At 43.9% G+C, this 23,711-nt stretch overlaps 1 protein-coding gene across 7 annotated transcripts in view; it reads left to right on the top strand.

Annotated features, from left to right (window-relative positions):
- The window catches only part of CAMTA1 (calmodulin binding transcription activator 1), a 1,324,131-nt gene that overhangs the window by 1,230,121 nt on the left and 70,299 nt on the right, over positions 1 to 23,711 (top strand). The window lies entirely within an intron of this gene.

The following is a 23,711-nucleotide window of genomic DNA, read 5'->3' as shown; positions in this document are numbered from 1 at the left end:
TAATAATATTTATAATTAAAACAGTAACACGGGAATTTGAAGAATAACAGACAGCTTGCTGTATCATCGCCTGACGACTAACTTCTTGTTAAAGATTATACAGTATATTGACAGGTGCTAAATAATTCATCCTACAACTTGCTGCAGGGGTAGCGAACAAGGCTTTGTGGAGTTAAATAAACTGTACAGACAGCAACCAGAGAGACTACAACTGTCTGTTAGGCTAAAAATAATCTATTAATGTTAACAAGATGCAATCAGAATGGCATTGTCTGTGCACATTCATACTTGTAAGTATTCCAGCACTAGACAATAAAGGCCGCGCATAGGTGTAATGAATCATTTCAGTGTCATTATATACAGTAGAAGTTACTTCCTTGTTTGCAACAAGAAAATACTGGTTGGTTTAATATATACAGTATGTAAACGTGCCCCCATGCGTCAGAGGTTTGGGGACAAAACACAGCACAGTCACTAGAATATATCTCCCAGCAATGTGTTCCTGTTCCAATATTGAAGTTGAGTTAAATACAGGATGTTTTAAATAGTTACATTCCAAAAGATCAGAAGGGGAAGAAAAAAAATATATCCTGAGGTCTGCTTTGTAACAGGAAACTGTAAATCTGTCTTCAATATTAAATTCTAGCCTCATCCCTGGATTGTTTTGTGTCTGTCGTGTGTTTTGTGTGATGATGGAAGGACTTCGGTATTAAGGGAAAAACAGGTGGTGATGGATGCATAAGGGGACGAATGGTGGTTCTGCACTGCTTGCTGTCACTGAGAACAGGCTACGTGTTTAAGAAAATATTAGGGTTGCAAATTGCTGCATTCGTTCAGCTTTTCATTCATGGTAAAGCGATGGTGATGTCACATCTCTCCTTCGCCCTGGCACAATAGCTGTAGGTAAAGGATTGCAGTATTGATGGTGTGTGTGTGTGTGTGTGTGTTTTCATGCATTGCAACCAAGTTATGTTCATTGGCTCTCATGAATTTGTGAATGGATATGGTGAATGCATGCGTGTTTTAGTCACTGAGATTTTTTTTGAATGGGAAGGTTGTCACATGAAGAACACAGTTCACATACATTGTGTACAATCTACTGACATCATAAAGGCATCCTTCAACAGTTTAATAGATACAATTGTTTACAAAATAAGATTTCAAAAATAAAATAAACAAACAATAGATTTATCACTCATTCCTGCATCTGACACCCTGCCCGTGATGTAGTTACTTGTTGCTCTGCATTGATGCCCATACTATAGTCACAGTGTATAAAAGCCATTGATCATATGAACTGAAATGTACCTACAATGCTTAATAGATGGGGCAGTAAATTAGATTCAGTTCATGTATGAATAGCTTTTAGCAGCTTTTATGGCGTGTGTTTGTGATGGTTTCATTGAAGCACTATCTCTCTGTACACTGTTTGTGCTAAGCCGGCATTAAATAAAGCAAAAAGAGGTCAGGCTTTGTGTCTGTATGCCCAAGATGCGTACACCTGTATGGGTCCAAAGTTTTAGCCAGGGGGAACTGCTCTGTGCTACATCCAACCAATACCCTTATACACTGACACGTTTCTATTACACCTTTTTCAAATGTAACCGCCATCCAATATTGTGCAATGACAACCCAGCTATTCTGCATTGTTTATGGCACATACATTACAAATATTTTGTGGGGAAACCCTAAACTGGATGCTTGGAATGAATGTCATGGTACTCGTCTAAACTGAAACGTTATTGCCCTTAGCAACTATTTTGAACTGAGTAGTACTGAGTATCGTACTGCAAGTAGGTGGTGCTTATAATCTCCTGGACAGACCTATTTCTCAGGAGAGAGACATTAATATTCCTTATCCTGGAGAACTGACTGTAGAGTAGGACTGTATTGTCCTGATTTTTATGGCTATAACAAGGAATAATCACATTATCAATATCTTTGCAGGGTACTACAGCTATTGTTATGCTTAACCATTGTTCCATTGATGCATACCCTGCAAAGGGCAGAGCCCTGTTGTAGCTATACAGGCAATTAGGATAGGAGTGTATAGTATATGAGCATCTGAGCCGATTGGACATCACTCCTGTCCAATAAGATGCCGGATAGGCTTCACGCGTATAGTGTTGGAAATAGCTTAAAACTGTAGCGGTAACTGTCAGCTGCTGCCAGTGCGGCTGAGAATATGCAGGTACAGGTGACAATGGGTGCAGGTTGGTAATGGGGGAGGTGTAACCAAAAGATTACATCTACAGGGACTTCCTATAGTACCTAAGGAAGTTGTACAATACATTAAGCTTAGAGCCTGGTTCAGATATGGGCAAGGGGGTCGATGTTTCCGTAGCTCAGTTTTTTCTTTGTTAGTGCACATGTGCATAAAGTCTTGAAAACCAGTACTGTGCATGTGCCAACCCAAAAGAGGCAGTTTCATGGGTGTATTATGGGACAGTCGCGTGTATGTGCAGGCTTGGCAACAGAGGAAGATAAAGGGGATACTTGTAATAGGCCCTGAGATGCTGAGGTGCCCTCATAACCTTAGGAATCTCGGGTGAGGCTGAGAGACCCAGGTGAAAAAGAGACCAAGAGAGGGGGAGGCTGGAGACACAGGAGTGGTGTTGTAGAGACACTGGCAAGGATGAGGTTGGAGCGACACAGGTGAGGAGTGAGGTTTAAGACATTGGAGTGACGCTAGAGAATGAGAAGATTGAGAGACCAAGGGAGGGGTGGTTGGAGACACCAGCAAGGATGAGGTTGGAGCAAAACAGTGAGGAGTGAGGTTTAAGTCATTGGAGTGAGGTTAGAATGAGAAGAGTGAGAGACTAAAGGGAGGGGAGGCTGGAGACACAGGAGTGGTATTGGAGAGACACCGGCAAGAATGAGGTAGGAGCGACACAAGTAAGGAGTGAGGTTTAAGACATTGGAGTGATGTTGGAGAATGAGAAGAGTGAGAGACCAAGGGAGGGGTGGCTGGAGACACCAGCAAGGATGAGGTTGGAGCAAAACAAGTGAGGAGTGAGGTTTAAGACATTGGAGTGAGGTTAGAACGAGAAGAGTGAGAGACTAAAGGAAGGGGGGGGCTGGAGACACAGGGGTTGTGTTGGAGAGACACTGGCAAGAATGAAGTAGGAGCGACACAAGTGAAGAGTGAGGTTTAAGACATTGGAGTGAGGTTGGAGAATGAGAAGAGTGAGAGACCAAAGGAGGGGGGGCTGGAGACACAGGGGTGGTGTTGGAGAGACAACAGCAAAGATGAGGTATGAGCGACACAAGTGAGGAGTGAGGTTTAAGACATTGGAGTGAGGTTGGAGAATGAAAAGAGTGAGAGACCAAAGAAGGGGGGGCTGGGACACAGGGGTGGTGTTGGAGAGACACCAGCAAAGATGAGGTCAGAGCAAAACAAGTGAGGAGTGAGATTCAAGACATTGGAGTGAGGCTGGAGAACGAGAAGGGGATGAGTCAATGGTTGACTGACCTGTAACCTTCTACAGAGGGGTGGAGCTTCCAAAAACTTGAGTTTACTGGGCCTTGAGATTTCTGCATCTGGCCAGGCATGTCGATGAACTCTGCTGCATTCTCATCCAAAAGTCCACTGCACCAGAGGCCACGCTTAGCTGGATTTGAGAAGAGTAGAGTTTGAGAAGAGTAGCTAGAGTAGACCCTAGGCTACCACTAATGTTGATGGTTTGATGTTGCATTAATGTAGGTGTGAGTACAGTCTCCTTTGTAAGTGCAGAGACCCCGGAGCTTGACCACGAGCATCTTAGTACTTCCTACACTCCATCACATGGCTGATTTTCACTATTGAGAAAGTGGCTACATGACCATCCATCTCTGAATCAGTCCATCACGTTACATGCTTAAACACACTGGTGGGAGGACATGTAAGGAAATGGAGATGTAAGTGGGCTAAGCAGGAGCAGGGGTATCAAACCTAATCAGCGAGATGACCATGTTTGGATTGCAGCCCATTAAATATGAGCCAAAGTATAAATACCTACATAGTCTCCAGGCAGCACCCCATGATTTACAACCCTGTTCCATAAAGTCCCAGTAGATGAGCGAGGTTCGGTCAACCCACTTTCAAGAACATGAAATTTACAGTCCTCATTAATGTTGAAAAAAGACATTGCATACAAGCCGCTTCCTAGCTGCCACAAATCACAGCCATTCCTCACATCCAGCTTGGGTTATTGGACTAATTAGTTCTATTAGTTCAGCCTTCTCCATAATGACTTTATGAGTAATTTAAGCCAATTTACAAAGATGTGGTTAAAAGCTGGGAAGTGCTGCATCTTTCTAGGGAAAGTGGCACTGGATTGATTATTTGTACAAGAGTTAAAAAGATCCTAATATACGAAACAATATGGATCTTCGGTCTTCGGAGGCATAGTCCGGATAGGTGACGATTGCCCATTTTTGGAGGTTTTAATACACTAATAACCTGCAGATTTGTGGCACACAAAATGAAGGGGATCAGGGCTCCATTACCATGTTGGCGATATTATAACTGGCCAGGTCTACACCTCGATATAACGCAAACTTGTGCTAATCAAGAAGTTTAAAGTAAAACGTGATGCGGCTGGTTCTAAGGAAAGCAATTCAGAGAGAGATAGAGAAAGAGACTCAGAGGTACATGTATGAAGCAGTGATAAGGGAGGAGAAGTGAGCCAGAGGAAGAGTGGCCCATGGCAACCAATCAGCTGCTCTGTATAAGTTTATATTATGCAAATTATAGATGTTACTTCACTGCTGATTGGTTGTCATGGGTCACGTCTCCTCTGTCTTACTTCTCCTCCCTTATCACTGCTTCATACATCTACCCCTAAAACAGGATCCACAACAGGGGTGGTTTATTTAAAAAGTACCCCCAACATGTAAAAGGTAGCTCTTTCCCTAGTCACTCCCCCCCTCCCCCATCCTAATTACCAACTATTTTCAGTTATTACTAACCTTTAACCCATTGAGTGCCAAGGGAATTTGACAAAATAGGTGTGAAATTGCCAAGCAAACCTTTTTTATTATCCCTTTGAGTGCCAGCATTGTGTGAGAGATTCTCGAAATATCCGTTAAAAATACCACACCGGTCACAGTGACTGACTGTTTTGGGGTTTTTTTTGGGGGGGGTGCAATACTTTACGAAACTTCAGTTGACTTGGCTGTGAGTGGCGTTGGCATTTTTAGCAGATATTTCGGGGATCACTCACAGCAACGTTGGCACCTCATTCCCCTCAATAGTTAGCACATATGCAGGGGTTAAGGTTAATCCCAGTCACTCGGAGGCATCTCCATTACCTCTGAGTGTTACGCCCGTGCACATAAGAGAACATTCTCCTTAGAAAGACAACAACTAACCTGCTTCATGGTAAGGCTCCTGTCTCTTCCTCCTGGCAGCTACTCTCTGGTCCATTGTGATGTTTGAGGGCTCAATTGTGGTAGAAGAAGCTGGTGCACTAGGCAGCTCCGCTCTGTCCCTTACACTGCATGATGTGGTGTCAGCTCTATTGATCATATTATATACCAGCTATTGTTGTCACAATTTAAGGCACTTGCCAAGAGGAGGGGGTTTCCAGGCAACCAGAGACACCCCCCCCCCCCCCGCATTTGCCTATGCGTATACATATAGAGTGTGTAGCGTGCCATCCAAACACACTGGCCATGGGGCCCACATCATTTCCTTCCCACTGCCACTGAGTTTGAAGGAAACCCTACCATAGATGAATAATCTAGAGCAGGGATTGGTTAATCTCTAGTTTTCAGTTGTTCTTAAACTACACGTCCCAGCATGCCCCACAACAGTTTTAGCATGTTTAGCAGCTTTAGCCAAATAGCAAAACTGCAGCAAAGCATGTTGGGATGTGTAGTTCAACAACATCTGGAAGCCAAAGGTTTCCCCAGCCCAGATTTTGTAAAGAATCCTGCCGGCAACTGCAGCCTCTCCCCGCGGCGTAGCGCAGTGTTCTGCAAATATCAGCACCAGTAGGTACTGGTATCCCATCCACCACTGCTGTGTCACCAATAAGTCTTGCCCCAGAGCAATTGCCAATAGTGTAACACTGTGATTGATTACTGGACCGTTTGTATCTCTAGGAGAAATAAATACAAATGCTCTACTTAAAATCAATGTGGCACCCATTAGTACCGGTTCTAAACTAATTAATGGCAGAGTTCTATTCTGATGGAAAAGGCCTTGCAGATGAAGAGCAAATGTTTACAAGGCGAGGCGAGGTCGGCTATAAATACAAATCACAGTGAGCAGGTCAGTCGCTGTGAAAGTCTGTTGGCTGACTGCATTTGTTGTGTAGATGGTATGCAGCCAAAATAGTGACCGTAAGAATGCCGACCACCATTGGCCGACAGACAAAATGCCAACACACAAAAAATTTTGGCATTTGAAATGTCGCCATGTCAAAAAACTGTCTACGTGCCTTTTTTTTTTTTTTTTTTAATGACTTGTTCAGACAGATACTGTAGATCCACATTTGCTGCAGGATAGTCCTTTATTCCTTAAAATACCCTCTTTCTGCAGGGTTGTACTGAACAGCTGTTGTCAAACAGAGTTTTCAACTGTCATGAGCATGTCTAAAGGTGTGTACTGCACCTAGGGGACGTTATCACAGTCTGGGGAGGTGTACCGAAACATGCCCCCACCCACCTGTGACATCACAGTAGGAATTTCCTGTAAAGGATGATTGGGGAGAGGGTGGTTGCACAATACATCTCATTCCATCCCCGACAAGGAGCAAGTCGACATTGCCAAAAGGTCACCACATCCAAAAGTCGACATTTCAATGGTCAACACAGGGAAATATTGACACATGTTTTTCATGATTTTTTTTTTTTAAGGACTCGTTCTTACTTTACGATCCATTTTGCGTAGACTGAGATTATAATAGTGAATCAAGCCCTGCGAGGGGACACGTTACACTAACTAAGGGTCCATGTCGACTAATGTTGACACAGCCACCAAAAATATGCAAAAAATTTGTTGACCATTGGCCTTATGCCTGTGTCATCCTTTTGTCAGTGTCGGTTTAGTGCATGTTGACCGTTTCCATGTGGACTTACTTTAACATGGACAACGTGTCAGTGTATCGCATCCCCTCGCATCTGGCATTACACTCACCACACTAATATATTCTCCCTCTATGTCCATGTGGATAGTTAAGTATGAAAACACACCTGTTCTAGAAAACCTCATGTCATCCTTTTCTTTGTTGACCTATTTTATCAATGTCAACCTAAGCCATATTGACCTTTTTAAGTGGTCTGTTTTTTGAGTGTCGACCCAGGGACCTCATACCCTCCCATCTTAGTAAATGTACCCCTAGTTGGGATCCCATACAGGTAAGTGGGCTGACACCTTATCAGAGCTGGCTTTAGTAATGCTGTCCCCATAGAGTTATGCGTTCCGCTGCTGCTCCGATATCTCCTGTTCCCCGGCCTCCATACAGAGCTGTGCTGCTATCTGTCATTTTCACGTGTTGTAAGGGCAGGATTATCAAAGCTTGAAAACAGATAAAAGTGGAGAGACAACAAGGGAGATGTGTCAACCATTGGAGAGAGATAAAGTACCCGCCACTTCGCTCTTAACTGCCAATGTATTCCCTTTACTTTATCTTGTGCCACGCTTTAATACATCTCCCACAAAGTACAGACATTTCAGCTCCTAACTGCACAGTCACAGTTAAGAGAGGATTGGGACTTTATCTCCCATAACTTTATCTCTCTTCAAGCTGTGATAAATCTTTACTGATAAATTGACCCCTTACAAAACGTGGGGTCTATGTACTAAGCCTTGAAGAGGGATAAAGTGGAGAGTGATCAAGTTCAAGTCATTCCGCCTCCAACTGTAATTTCAAGGGCAGTGTTTGGAAAAGATGACATTTGTGGGCTGGATGTTACTTTATCTCAATTACTTTATCTATATGCGAGGAGTAGTGAATAAACTCCAAAGTACCTGTCAATATGCTCCTAACTGCCTGGGCTGGCCAATCCCAGGATCGGGATCGACAGGTTCCTGGGATTTGGCCCCAAATTGTCCAGGATTTCAATCCCGTGATTGGAGTATTCAATCCCAGGATTTCGGGATTAGACAGCGCAGGTACAGCTGGGCAGCGTCTGTGCGGGTGTTCAGACGGTTCCCGGGATTGAATAAATGCCCCGGGATCGGCATCCCTAGTTGCTACTTTATCTCTCTCCAGTTTAGAGGCGGTGACCCCCTAATCACCCTGCTGGAGCAGATCACTGTTTGTTGCCTGTGTAAGAACTTGCTGTAGGTCGTCTACTGAGGGTCAACAGGCCTTAGATCGACACATGAAAATGGTTGACGTGGCTTTAGGTCGACAGGATCATTAGGTCAACACAAGTATTAAGTCCACATTGGAAAGTTCGACAGTCAAAAAGGTTGACGATTTTTTCACGTTCCAGGCGCAGATAATGTGCCCATTGCAACATTGCAGATGATTGGCCACACCTGACCTCAGCATAATCTTTCTGCGGAAATATCCTCCCTCCATTCTGCTCATATGTAATTTTCCCAGAAACAAAAGCTTTGCAAATGGAAAACGCCTCCTGAAAGTTATTTCCAATCACCCATCAGATCATTGGCCATCAGAAACATTTCCCTAATGAAATTATCAGGTATGCAGCTTTAGTGCTCCTCAATACGCCATAATCAATAAGAAAGGGTTTTCTTTTTTCGAAGAAATCATTTTTCCTTTTCAGGGAAATATTCAGCCGGTTCCTGGACATTTAGCGAAATCATTCAGCCGGCTGTCATGTCTTTCCAATTATCTGCAATTAACAGTGTAAGACAAAGAGAGAGGATGATGTCATGAATTGAGCCGCGCAACCGGTAATGAACGGGTCACGTGACCACGTGGCTATACTTTGGGACGCTGCGCTGCTGTTGGGAAGGAGATAGCTGTATCTAACCGAAACTCGCGCTGTTATTATTCCTTCCTGATTAACTGATCCAACTGTACTAACAGCTCAATAAAAATGTAGTTTACTGTCAATTTAGTGCCTGGCTGGTTTTTAAGGCTGTTTCAGAGTAATGCACATGAGAATGGGTTCTCTCACTGGAACCGTTTTAATGTGATTATTCTCATTTATATTGTTATTATGCCTTGTCTTGTAGCGTTGGGTCAGTATTAGAATGCTGATGAATCTAGTGTATTGTTACCATTGTAAGAGTCGGGACAAGTGGAACTGCACAGAATGTTCTGTCTGTTGGTGATTTATGGGCACATACTGTAGAACCTGTGGTTTGTCATTTTATTTTACGGTTAGGTGCAGAACCAGTTTAAAGGTGCAAGGTGACAGATGGCCTAACCAAGCTGCAAGCGAGGAGTGTCAATGCTTTTACATGTGGTCAGGGGCGTAACTAGATATTCATAGGCCCCATAGCAAAGGTTTGTAAGGGCCCCCTATTTAGCAACTGATGGTGACAAATGTATGTAAAATATATTAGTTAGACAGTAAAGATGGGCCCCCTTCAGCTCTGGGCCCCATAGCAGCTGCACCCCTTGCACCTATGGTAGTTCCGCCCTTGCATGTGGTGCACAAAGTAACACCGGGAAGCTTTCCTTATGCAGTGAGATTTAGAGTTAACTAGGTTGCACTACTCCCAACTCTAACGCTGAGTAAACACTTTCAAGAAATATACCCCAACCGAGCATCAGATTGAGGTAACCCTAATCATTAATGATCGGCTGCTCAATGCATCCTGATATCCAGCTGGGTGGGAATTTTCCATTCCAGCTTTGATACCAGTCCCTGCGGCCTGTGTCCTTTATATTGGATATTGGCTGTCCTGCAGTGCTGCTGACGCCATATGTGCACCCCCTGCCAACCCGCTAACAATTTATCGTCCATTTTCTCGAGCGGACAATATATTTTGCCCAGCTGAACTGTCTGTTATTAACCAGTTTGTTTTCTCTGTTTGCGTTAGTAGAGAGCAGCGGAATTTTCCTCACTACTGTAGATAAGAAACTGTTAATAAATAATGGCAGTTAGGAGCTGATTGGTACTTTATCTCTGCCCACTTTATCACTCTACAACTCTTAGTACATCTCCTCCTAAGTGCCAGAGCCGGGTATGCCCCCACAGCGGCAACATTGGGGCATGGCCTCATGGGAGTGATGCGATTTGCAGGCCACGCCCCCCATTTTCGGTGCGTGCAAGGGTCCCGCCAAGAGTGTTTCTAAAGTTGGGAGGTATGGGACAGGGGATATGGCTTTGTGACAGACAGGGCTTGCCCATCCACCCAAGGTCATAGCTGCCTACCCTCCTGCATTCTGCAGGAGACTCCCTGAAATAACAGCAATCTCCCTCTCTCCCTCATTAGTCTAGCAATCTCCCTCATTTCATCTAGCCCACATTACACTTTTATATTTTTTGGGGGGGAAAAGAGAGACATATACATTTACATTGAATCATCAGCACCATTTCCCAGCACTTTACCAAGTATAGTAGCTCTTACTAACTGCTTTGGGGCTCATCTACATTTGGATATAAGTCATTTTACAAGATTTCTCTCAGATGTAGCCTGCGCACGGCAACTGTTCCATGCAGGAGGAGGGAGGGAGGGAGCTGAGGGCCACCCAGCTGCTAGGGGTGCACTGGGAACCCTGCCGAAAATGGTAAAAAACAGGGTTTCTGCACTAGGTCATACCCCTTTTTACAAAGCCCCACCATCTCCCCCTTAGCCCGCCCCCTTTGGTGCAGCAGGTCCTGGTTTAAAGATCAACAAATTTCGAAGGTATGTACACAGCAGTGATTTCTAGCAGTTGGCCCCTTAGTCCTCAGGGGCCCTGGTGCAATGCACCTGCTGCACCAATGGTAGTTCTGCCTTTTCTAAATATTGCATCAAAAATATATATATTAAAAGTATATTTTTTTTTTTTAATTTTTGCTTTCCCAAAAGTTTTCATTAGTGCTCTGATGTCCTGAACTATGTGCGTCCATACGCAGTCAGTCCTCGCTTGTATTCTGTGATTTATATGAAACACATGGTGAAATCAGATACAGTGTGAGCACGTTATGTAATTAATGTGCTTGTACATTATCATTACTTCTCTGTTACTGTGATGAGAACATGGTACCAAGCGATGCAATCTATATGTGTAATGATTGAATACTGATTGGGAAAAAAAACACTTAACCTTATGAATAGTGTATTATAATTACATGTTTTTGTAGCTGAAAATACCTAGATATTTTGGAGGGTGGGGGCGCGTGCTGTCGGATTATTATTTTTTTTATAAGCTACCATCGAATGGTTTTTCTCCCCCCACCCACCCAACTAATAACACTGTGCCCAAAGGGAGGCATTTTTCAAGAGATTTGCTTCAAAAGGCAGCAAGCAACGAAAGAGGTGAGCTCCACTTGTTTGTTCCTCTTACCCAAGGTATATATTTATATATCTATACACTGTATACAAAATACACTATTTGGTATTTTACAGGAAACTTCCAATGTCTTAATAATCTGCAATGTGTATGCACTTTTCATTCAACAGATGATTTTTCTGTGCATTGTCATGTTATTCCCAAGTCAAACATCTACAGTGTTTCCTGTCGTGTCAGTATGAAATCACTAATACCCTTTCAGACAGAAAACAAAATTACCGGGTGAAGCAGTTCTACCCGGTAATTTCGTGAATAACACGAAATGTTTTCTGTGTGAAAGAGCACACCCGGGTCCTAAATCCCATGTCTCCAACCCTGGATTTGACCAGGGTCGAGGACACAGGATTTATGACCCAGGTTAACCCTTTCACACAGAAGAAATACCGGTGTTATTCAGCAAATTACCGGGTAGAAATTTTGGTACTTATGCATTATCTGGGCTCCCATGTTAATAGTGTGGCGAGCGCAGCGAGCCACCGTGCCCGAAGCGTGGCGAGCGGACACAGTCTCATAAGAAAAACGGGAGCCCAGATATTACATAAGTACCGAAATTTTCAACACAGTAATTTGTTCTGTGTGAAGGGCGGTCAGGCTGCTCTCTGAAAAATGACCGGCTTTGAAATGCTGTGTATTTGCTGGGATTTTCAGACTTCTGTCTGAAAGGGGTATAAGACGTATTGTAGGGCTGTTCTTCATTCTTTGGTGCAACCATTGATGTGAAGGTTCGTACAGATCGGGAGTCCAGCATTTCAGTGAATTAACCACTAAAGTGCATCTGCGACTATGACACTCCGCATCCGTTCTAATCAACGTTATGGTTTCATGTTTATGTTTTATATTAAGAAGTCATTTTTTTACCAAAATGTTATTATTCAATGTAGCGGGAAACCTGTTTAATGCAGTCGGCTGCAGACCAGATATGACAATGATCTATAAATGATAAGTGTACACTAACGTCAACATAGACACAAAATGTGAAAAATTCATGTCAACCTTTTCCCATGTCTACAAGTTGTGTCAACCTTTTGAGCATGTTGACCTAATGCATGTCCACTGTTTCCATGTGTCGAGCTTTTGCCTGTGGATCTATTGTCTGTCAATCTAATGATCCATACCCAGGCCGGAGGAGAGAGGGTAAAACAGGCATGTCCAAACTATGGCCCTTCAGTTGTTGTGAAACTACAAGTCCCATCATGCCTTGCCACAGTTTTGCTGTTAGTGAATGCTAGAACTATGGCAAGGCATGCTGGGATACATAGTTTCAGAACAGCTGGAGGGCCACAGTTTGGACATGCCTGGGTAAGGTAATAAGAAGGGAGGGTTAGGTATTAACAGGGGGGATATGGTAATTGGGTCACCAGCATGATTGTCGACATGCATTTAGGTCGACATGAGTCTAGCTTGACATGCAGGAAGGTCGACATGAGTCTAGGTCGACATGGGTTAGGTCAACGGGGTCATTAGGTCGACATGGGTTAGGTTGACAGTCAAAAGGTCAACATGGGTTTTTTCACATTTTTTGGAGCCGACAGGTGGTTTTTCATGCCCTACCTTCCACTTGGGCGTAGAGGGAAGAATAAAATAGTGTGCCGAGCGAATCGAGTGGATGCAGTGCTACGTTTCAGTGTCCATGTCGGCTGTGTCGACATTCGGGACAAAAAAGGTGAAAACACCACGTGGACCTTTTGACTGTCGACCTAATGACCCTGTCGACCTAACCCATGTCAACCTAGATTCATGTCGACCTAATGGTGTCGACCTAAGGACTGTTGACCAACATTGTGGTGACTCAATGATCCATACCCAATGGGGTATCGCTAGGGAAAAGCTGCAGGGAGGGGGGCGGCACTGTTAGGTTCAAGCACTAAGGTGGGGGGGTTAAGTTAGGCTGCAGACAGGGAGGGTTAGTGCTATGGGGGTGGGGGGATTATATTTAAAATACCTAGTAGGTGTCATGATTCTGCGCCTTGGGATGCCTGGTATCCAAAGCATTGGGATCACAATACCATCCCCTCACATCAACCCCTCTTTTCAGCACCCCTCTGCTTAAGTGGCCAATACACAATCAGCCAATCATGGTTGGCTAGGTAATGTTGCTGCTGATAATCAGATTTGCATCTTGTTGTGCCAGCCCTCCGGTACCTGCAAGTGATACACCATCTAAACGGTCATGTCTAATTGTGGCGCACTTCTGTGATTACTCCGCTGCCTGCTCCTGCTTGCCCCCCCTTTCCAGCTCTCCAGAGGGTCTACAAGACAGCAATGCCCAGAACTCTAGTTGTCCTGATGCTGAGTTGAACCTATGCCTGCACTCAGCACATATCTTACATGCTTTCTCTGCACACAAATGCTGATGCTATCACATCTACACAACGGAAGTGGCGTAACAAGACTGCAGCAGAGGGTTCTGGGAATGTTCCTATAGGGAACGTCAGTGCTTCCCCGAGCTGTGCAGCATTGGGCAGAAGCGCAAGCTGCTCTGCATCCAGCCTTGCATCAATCTTTAAAATATGTTTTTAAAATAGATGTTGAATTAAAGAAGATGCCGATTAATTATCCCTAAAATATAAGGCAAAGCTATATGCTAATATGGCATGTACCGATCCAGTCATTCTAAGGCGCAATATCACTTTAATTGCCCTTTAATTTTATTAATTGCCCAGCTTGTCCACTTAGACCTTTCATTACTCATAATAATACAATTTCCTCTTCTATCCAGCACCTTTATTTACCGGTCTGTGAGTGTAATTATTGGTACGTTGGAACTAGCGGGCTATTGTGTGTAGAGATCAATAGAAGTACCATTAATAAATAGCATAACCTAAGCAGAAAATAAAATTTTGCATGAGTTTTGCTTTTATTTTTGCTTTCTTTGCTAAAAACAACCATTACATCTGTGGGGATTACATATTTTATTTCTCATTACTTATTATCCTACTTGGAGAAGAATTGGACAATGTTTCGTAAATCGATATCCCAGGTTTCTGTGGTTAGAAACCTGGAATGAGTTGTGGTTGTTCGTTTGAGAACTTTTTGGCTTTTGGTAAAAGCTGGTTAAAGGGTTCATGGATGGAGAGTGAGGAAGGGCTCCATCCATTAGGCCCAGTTCTGATCTTATGGCCTGTAGCCTCAGAGAAGGATTATTAGTGCTTTCACCTGCAAGGGGGTGTTAAAAGGCTGCTAGGCTGATCATCATGGCTTTTGCATTGCTTGGGTAAAAGGGACTGCAAAGTCTTTTTTAGAGAAAACCTACTATTGAAAACAAGGGAGCTATGCTTGCCGAAACTCATGGTTTTGTAGTGTAAATCATGAGTGACTTATGATTAGTTAGTGTGCCAGACACATATAGTATGATTGAGGGCCACCATCGCTGGTTTTGCCTGTTACATTGGTAATACGTACCAATATTGGCCACCAATCATTACATATGTGGACACATAGAAGCAAATCATGTCCCTCTCCAGGTAGCTGACCCTAAGGATGACATATAAACACAATTTCCTTAATATAATTGTTCTGATTGTCTCAATAACAAATGTCTGGCGTAGGAGTGTCTTGAAAAAAATGTATGCATTTAGGGTGCCATAATTCCCAAAAGTTTGGATACCACTGCGCTACAATATAAACTGGGAGAGGGTACCCTTGTAGGAAAACTATCACCCACAGTGGTGAGCCACTGTCTAAGATCTATATAAAATCAGACAACTCTAGGCAGGGTGGTCTTCCGGCCCGGTACAATGGAGGGGGTATGGTCACCAGATGGAGCATGGCCTCTGGGAGGGAGTGGCCACACCCCGTGAAAAAAAAAATGAAAGAGAGAGGACAGGCTGCCGCTGCAGCAGTCTCTCTCCTCAGCTCAGCACATGGCACTGAGCAGCTTGTGCTGAGATGGGAGGACAGGCTGTGCTGCAGCTGCAGCCTGTTATCTCTATCCTCACTGCCCAGCTCCCTGCCATCGGGGAGTGGGAACCGGGCCTGGGTAAAAAAGTATTCCCCCCTCCGCCTCTCAACACCACTGCATACTAGTGCATCACTGCTGCTGCTTCCAAGATAAAAACAGTAACGCACTTAACAACCATATCTGAATTAGACACAGTATTTAGACAATACTCAGCGGAATCAACATAAGTTGCAGACGCGGTCAGCTCAGAATCAGACCCAGAACTCTCTATGTCATGCCATAGTGGTGTATGACTGACTTAACCCTTTGAGTGCCAAGTGAATTTGTCAAAATAGGTGTAAAAATTTGGAAAGAAAAAACATTTGCATTCATCATAATGACCTGTAATGTTTACGGTATATAGGAAATAAAATCTTATTTTACACAACATTTTTTATTTGAATTTATATAACAAATGCGAGCGGCGCTGGTATTTTTAGCGGATATTTTGCACACCTCTCACAGTAACCTGTGGCTTTTTCAGCCACTATCAATCCTAAGGGCTTGTGAGCACACTGGGAGTTATGGTCCCATGATGACTGGAGAGTTACTAGTCTACCCCTGGTTAATAGGTGCAATGCAATAGATCAGTGGTTCCCAACCCTGGTCCTCAAGTACCCCCAACAGTGCACGTTTTTCAGGTCTCCACACAGAATCACAAGTGCTATTGTGGATCTTTTCAAATGTGCCTGAATAATGAGTGCACCTGCCGGGCGACCTGGAAAGCGTGCACTGTTGGGGGTACTTGAGGACCAAGGTTGGGAACCACTGCAATAGATGCCTGGGCATAAGCCTTTAAAGCGTTAAGAATGGTAACTAGATTAATTCCTTCCATGTGGCAGTGTTAATGGGGAAATTGTAATGCAAAGCTGGGCGCTTGGTTCTTAATTAAATTACTCTGAAGAGGTAATCTATTTCTGATTGCTTGCGGAAACAGTAATCAGTTACAGATCATGTCTGCTTTGTCTTTGGTGTAATGCAGAACCAAATCACTACTGTTGTGGTGCAGGACCGTGCATCCAAAGCACTTGTTACAGCAGTAAATTGCATAGTCTTAGTGCCTTATTGCCTTAAATGTCATTAAGCTGCAGGTCCGTGTAACATCCAATCCTTTTTTTCTAACCTATTCCGATAATATTGTGCATCTTTGTCAGGTAATGTAATGGTTAGTATTTCTGCATACATGAAAACTCTCCCTGATTGTTAGGTAGACTCAATGGAATACTAGCAATCTCCCTGACTCCCTGAAGAGACTAGAAATCTCCCTGATTGAACCTTACATCTGTTACTGTATGTAGCTGTTATGTTCCGTATACGGACGTTGGATCGAGCATGTTTAGGCCGGCAATACCATAGTCGACCACTAGTGGTCGATGGCATCTAGTTAGACCAGGGGTTCTCAAACTGGATCCTCAGGACCCCACACAGTTCACGTTTTCCATGTTACCCGGCAGGTGCACAGGTGCATTCATTACTCACTGACAAATTTTAAAATCCACAGGTGGAGCTAATTATTTCACTTGTGATTCTGTAAGGAGACCTGCAAAACATGCACTGTGTGGGTTCCCGAGGACCGAGTTTGAAAACCTGTGAGTTAAGGCCCATACACACTGGGCGACTTTGAGCTGAAAGTCGCTCAAAACAGCAGGTTTGAGCGGCTTTCAGCTCAAAGCCGCCCAGTATGTATGGCCCGGCAATGAGCGGTGATCGCTGCTGCGTGTTCCCGCAACATCGCCGGGAAAGCCGTTCATCTGCTGGTTATACCAGCAGATGAGCGGCTTTCAGCACATCTTTGCATAGTGCTCCGCTATGCAACGCCATTCTCCCCCCCCCCCTCTCCGTTGGCACTGGGCAGGGGGAAAGCCGCTCAGTGTGTATGTACTGAGTGGCTTTCCCTGCAGCGATGAACGCTATCATCGCTGTCCATACACGCTGCGCATAGTCGCCCAGGACCTTAAGACACCTAAACTTGGTCGATGTTGTCTAGATAGACAGTGATGCCAGATTGATGCAAGTTACATAGTTACATAGTAGGTGAGGCTGAATAAAGACTTGCGTCCATCTAGTTCAACCTATGTTTATAGTAGCTTATCCCTTGTTGTATAGTATGTTCTGATATTTTAAAGATTACTTATTCGGGTACTTGTGAGTTATCCGGGCTCCCGATTTTGGGTACTTGCGATTTGCATGCGATATCGCATGCGATTTCACAGGTATCCGCGTGCCCTTGCGGGCTTCACAGGTGTCCGCGTCCGCTCGCCACGCTTCGGGCTCGGTGGCTCGCTGCGCTCGCCACACTATTCTATTCTCACTCCACGCCCTAGTGGATAGTAGGGCATGAAAAGGTCAGAGGACGCGTACCGCCGGCCCTCGCGGGCTCGCTGCGCTCGCCACGCTTCGGGTTCACGTTGATAGACACACTTTGGGGATAGTGGGGTAATGAAATGAATAGCAAATCTTATGCAAATCGCATGCCAAATCGCATGCAAATCGCAAATCGCATGCGATATCGCATGCGATATCGCATGCGATCTAGTACCAAAATCGGACGCCCAGATAACTCACAAGTACCCTTATTCGTACTCATGGGTTTTTAACAAATAAATGTTTATCAAACCTCATTTTAAACGTATTTATAGTGTCTGTCAACACCACTTCTCCAGGAAGAGAGTTGCAAAGTTTGACTGCTCTGACTGTAAAGAAATTTTTTCTTCTAGATGAACAAAATCTTTTTTCTTCTAATCCAGGGGTGGGCAACTATTTTGGCTGGGGGGCCGCTTAACACACCCAGTAAATATTTGAGGGCCACACACAAAATATCTTCCACAATACCCAGCTGTTAACTGCGGAAGGCAACAGGGACAGATATTTAATAAGCAGCGAGTGCCATAGCCTTGGATTATATACATAAACAGTAGTAGTGACTGAAGGATTTTAACAGGCCGCAAGAATAAAAAATAAATAAAATATATATACATATACACACACACACGCACACACCCAGTGTTGCACACGCACACATATATATATATATATATGTATGTATATATATATATATATATATATATATATATACACACACACATACATACACACACACACACACACACATCTCTGCATTATAGATGTGTGTGTGTGTATGTGTGTATATATATATATATATATATATATATATATATATATATATATATACATACATACATACACACACAGTACATATGCACATACAATATTTGCAATACAATATTTGCTTGTAAGCTTCTCTTACTTTTTATTACTATTATTTTCCAGGGTGTGTGGTGCCTGAAAGACGGGGGGGAAGCCAGGAGACTAGAGAGGAGAATAGCTGCTGCAATGCATAGCTGTTTGCTGCCTCAGCCCTCATACATGCGCCCGCCAAACTTAGCCGGAGAGAGACCGCCCTGGCCTGCACAGCATTACAGGGCTATGGGAAGGGACACTGTCACACGGCAGCCGCACCAACCAATGGCAAGGAGGCGGCTGCCGCGTCACCGCGTCCCCTCCCACGCTCCCAGTAATGCCGTGCGTGGCCGCCGCAGTCGGGTGTTCACGGCGCACATCTATTTAGCCGGCCCCTACATGTAAAGACTGCCTACAGGTACTGGTTCTCGCGGTCGTGGCCACCTCTGCTAATTACATGACAAGCGGCCTAATGCTAGTCGGGCCGCTTGTCATGGTAATAAAGGTCTGTGCAGCGGGCCAATCATAGGCGTCTCGCGGGCCGCATCCGGCCCGCGGGCCGCCTGTTGCCCACCTCTGTTCTAATCTAAACTCGTGCCCTCGTGAAAGTAGCAAGTAGCAATTTCTATGTTTTATACTGTCATATATGCTGTACATGTAGTAGAAGTTCATTCGAATGACAAAGAGGGGTATCCAATTAAATGTGAAACATGGGAAAATGGGAGTTTTTTCAAAACAATTCCTGATGTTTCACCAGAACTCCTGAAAATACAATATTTTTTTTATGCAAAAAACACATAGTTTCAATGGAAAACCTGCACTTATCAGGGATTTTGCTTCGCCTGCCTGTGGCAAGTGAAATTAAATTCCTGGTAAAGCAGAGCTTGGGGCAGCTTGGGGCGGCTTATGGAGGCAAATAGGATAGCCCCCAGCAAAAGCAATTACCTGCGATCGATTAAGATGGACAATTGGATGCACCCCAAAACCTATATCTATCTGATATGAGCATCGCCTGTACAATGAAATAATGCAAAAGGTCTGCTAGGATTTCTGTTGGTGCTGGAGTAGACAGCACCTGTGGTAAACAATAGTATTATTACTTAGTGGAAATGCGTATGGAACATTTGTACAGTAAGTCAAATAAATGAGATAAAGAAGCGAGCACATTACAACATGTATACCAACCAACACCCTCATCAATCCTAATCCATACAGTTTGATTGTGTAATGGTTGGAGACACACTACTACACATCAGCTGGTTATTGAACTCATTAGACTCACTAATTGTTAAATATGGCTTTGTGCAATGAGAGCAGCGCTAAAACCTTTTTGTTTTGGAGGTGGGTTTTTTATGTTAAGGTTTCTTTGTTAGATCATAGACACTAACTGAAAGCTCGATAGTCCTAATCTTGGAGGTCAGAGATCGGAACCTTCATCCTGTTCTGCTGGAGGGGAAGATTGGGGGTAAGATGGTGTTGCCCAGCCTTACCCAGTAGAGACAGGTGTCTCCATAATTTTTTTTATTTATAAACTCTCAGCTCTTGGCCCCATAGCAGCTGTACCCCTTGCACATATGGTAGCTACATCCCTGTATATAACACATGTAACTGTGACAGGGAAGGTGGCTCCTCTCAGCTCTGGGACCCATAGCAGCTGCACTCCCTATACCTATGGTAGTTACACCCCTGTATATAACACATGTAACTGTGACAGGAAGGTGGCCTCTCTCTGCTCTGGGCCCCATGGTAGCTGCACCCCTTGCACCTATGGTAGTTACACCCCTGTATGTAACTGTGACAAGATAGGTGGCCCCTCTCAGCTCTGGGCCCCATAGCAGCTGCTCTCCCTGCACCTATGGTAGGTCCACCACTGTATATAGCACATGTAACTGTGACAGGGAAGGTAGCCCCTCTCAGCTCTGGTCCCCATTGCAGCTGCTCTCCCTGCACCTATGGTCAGGGCCGAAACTAGGTATTTCGGTGCCCGGGGCGGCAGTCATTTGGTCACCCCCCCCCAGATTTTGAAAAGACTTGCCGGACGCTGATTGGCTGACAGCCCCCTCCCCCCCTAGTTACGGCCCTGCTATGGTAGATATGCCTTTGGCCCCCAGACAGACATGTCTGAGCCCTGCATATAATAATGCCCATCTCTCTTGAATATATATAGCCAAAATATGTGCACCCGCATTGCAAACCAATCCTGCTGGTTTTTATTTGGTGAATTTTATCAATCATCCCCTAATAATAATAATCTTGTGTGCGATAAGTGGTCAGTATTTGCTCATCTGAAATCAATTTTCCAGATCTTCCAGCGATGGGTCCCTTTAACAAGAAATGGCCGCCTGTTTTACTTCTCTGTATTTGTGCTGGTTTTCCAGGCAGTTTTGTGCTGCCTTTGGAACAGATGGAGTTTATGAAAGTCGGTGTCTAGTGTCCCCACCCGCCTAATGTATACTCTGCAAACCCATAAATGAAATGACTAAACTCTCCGCTTTAATCCCCCCCCCTCCCTCCTGCACTGTTGCGACGCTGCCTCTTTCCTGAAACCTGAGCTGGTAAAGTCTAGACAGCATTGTTTAGCCTGCAATATGAAATTGTATAGGGAATGATTAAAGCAGACCTAAGTGCTACATCAGGAACAGTTACATATCGGTACTGTGTAGGGAGAAATTCAATCAGCTTGTAGTCAGTACAGTGAACTGAAGAGATAGCGTGATGCCAATGGGCGCTGTACAGACAGACACATTGGAGAGGGTCATGTTACATTCCAAGCTTCTTTATTGCACTAAGAAAACACTAAAAAGACTCAATAGCAGCTGTATTTGTTGCATACAACACAAGAGCCTTTTATTCTAAGTAATAGCGGTTTCAGAGTGCCGGTGCTGAAGAAGTCACTGAAAGACCTGTCTAGGGCAAGTTGTAATGTGTGGGTTTAATTCTTAGCTTAAAAGAACAATTACCAGCGGATGGATTACCTGGTGCTAATCGTGGTTAGCCGGTCCCAGTACGGTACACAGAAACATGATTCAACGTGAAAACAATGGGGTAGTTGTATCGGTGGTGAATAGGACAAGGCCACAAAAATATTGACTGACTTTTATGAATTCACGATAATTTGACCTATGGGGTCGGATATATTGCTTGGCAAGTCCGAGGGCCTGTGGAATGCCGGACAATCTCTGAGGTTTTTTTCTTTTTTTAAAAGGGGCAGTCATTAACAAGGTAAACCATGCCTTTTAAATGACTGCCCCTTTAAGAAAAACCTCAGATTTCATCCGGCACCTGTCACAGACCCCAGACTTGCTTGGTAAGTCTGTTACAGAGCAAATCATATAAACTCACTCGGTATTATATTATCCCAACTGGCTACACCCCTGACCTGCCCAGACCACACCCAGATCTTATTATTTACATCAAATTCCAAAAATACACCAGTTTCCTGATCCCCTTTTTGAATGATAGAATTACATAATCCGATTTCAATGCATATCTTGTCTAGTTCTAGTTGAATATCCCAGTTTCCATGGGACAGACATTACGGGGTAAATTTATTAAGCCTCTAAAAATGAAAACAGGTGTTGCTGCCCATAGCAACGAATCAGATTCTGTCTATCCTTTTCTAGGGTGCAGTAGAGAAATGATAGACAGAATCTTATTGGTTGCTATGGGTGTGTTCAGATTGCAGTGTGGTTTGAGCCAATCAGTATGGTAGCCAGGACTGCATTGATTTTCCAGTCTTTTAACCTTGTTGAGATGTGAACAGCGATATAGTCTAAAGTCAAACCATATCTTGTACCAAATATACTTACTCAATGAGCTGACCTCTTATGCTTAAGTTGCATACAAACGTCGCAGTTTTGTCCCGTGTGTATGCCGAATGATGTAATGAAAATCGCTGGCCGATAAATCGCTCTGTGCACATACTCTGAGTTCCATAGTATGAGTCTATGGAAAGTGATTCACTCGGCCCGAAAAAAGTACTCCAATATTAGTAAAGTTACCCCTTAGTCAGGTGGAGCATTACAGTAAATGTACACCTATATCGTATCAACCATGCTGAACAACTTATAATGATTGGGGCATTATGTAGACTTTATTCTAAAGGCAATATCTTAAGTCTATAACAAGCTATACAATGGATTCATCTGGTTTCTTGTACAAATGGAATGCAATTGTTGCTACTGTGGTCATTTCCCCATGATGGTGTAGAGGTGGTTAGGCAGGCTTTGCCAAGAGGTCTTTATAAAAGACTAAAAAGAAAAAAGAATGTGCCAGCGCTGGCTGAAATATATGCAAGACGGTTAAAAATTGACATATTTCTAATAGAGTGGCATAACTACTGTAAGGCAGCCCCAGCTGCCGCTTGGGGAGCAAGCCGCAGTGGGTGCCACAAACATTTTGGCAGGGGGGAGCAAAATTTAAAGTTATGCCACTGTTTTAATATTAGAACAATATTCTAAACAAATGATGCCACAATGATTCGATCAGAACCTAATAAAAAACATACAGTACAATATAAAAATAAGTATAGAGCTATATTTGCTGTAAATATGTAAGAGGTCACACTGTCCCAATTTGATAAATGTTTGAGCAGTTTATATTACCAATCCACGGTGGTGATGAAAGAAATATTGAAAACAGGAGGAGATGGGAATTGGGTGATCTTTAGTTCTGCAGGCGTGTCCCTTTTAATCCTCATGGGCAAATGAGGAAGCCGAAGTGTTATATATCTGGGGAAACGCGTTGAGCTTTATCCATATCACCCCCAACTGCCATTTACCATCCACTGGCTGCACTTTTGAGAACTTACCACCAAACTGGACTGGTAATATCTGGGCTCCCGTTTTTCTTATGAGACCGCGTCCCCTCGCGGGGCACGCTGCGCTCGTCACGCTTCGGGCACGGTGGCTCGTTGCGCTCGCCACACTATATAAAATCAACTCCATGCGTAGTTGGATAGTAGGGGTATGAAAAAATGGGGTGCATTTAACATGGGAGCCCAGATAATACATAAGTACCCATTTGTTTTACCCCTAATTATCCAGTATACCAAGCTGAAGTTTCTCACGGACTCTCCAATTCCTGACAAACATCAAATACATCCCTATGAGGATTAAAGGGACACATCTGCAGACCTAATGATCACCCAATTCCCATCT

This window comes from Crinia signifera, chromosome 19, assembly GCF_055691185.1.
Source record: "Crinia signifera chromosome 19, ASM5569118v1, whole genome shotgun sequence".
NCBI lineage: Eukaryota > Metazoa > Chordata > Amphibia > Anura > Myobatrachidae > Crinia > Crinia signifera.
This window is presented reverse-complemented; position numbering and strand designations above follow the sequence as displayed.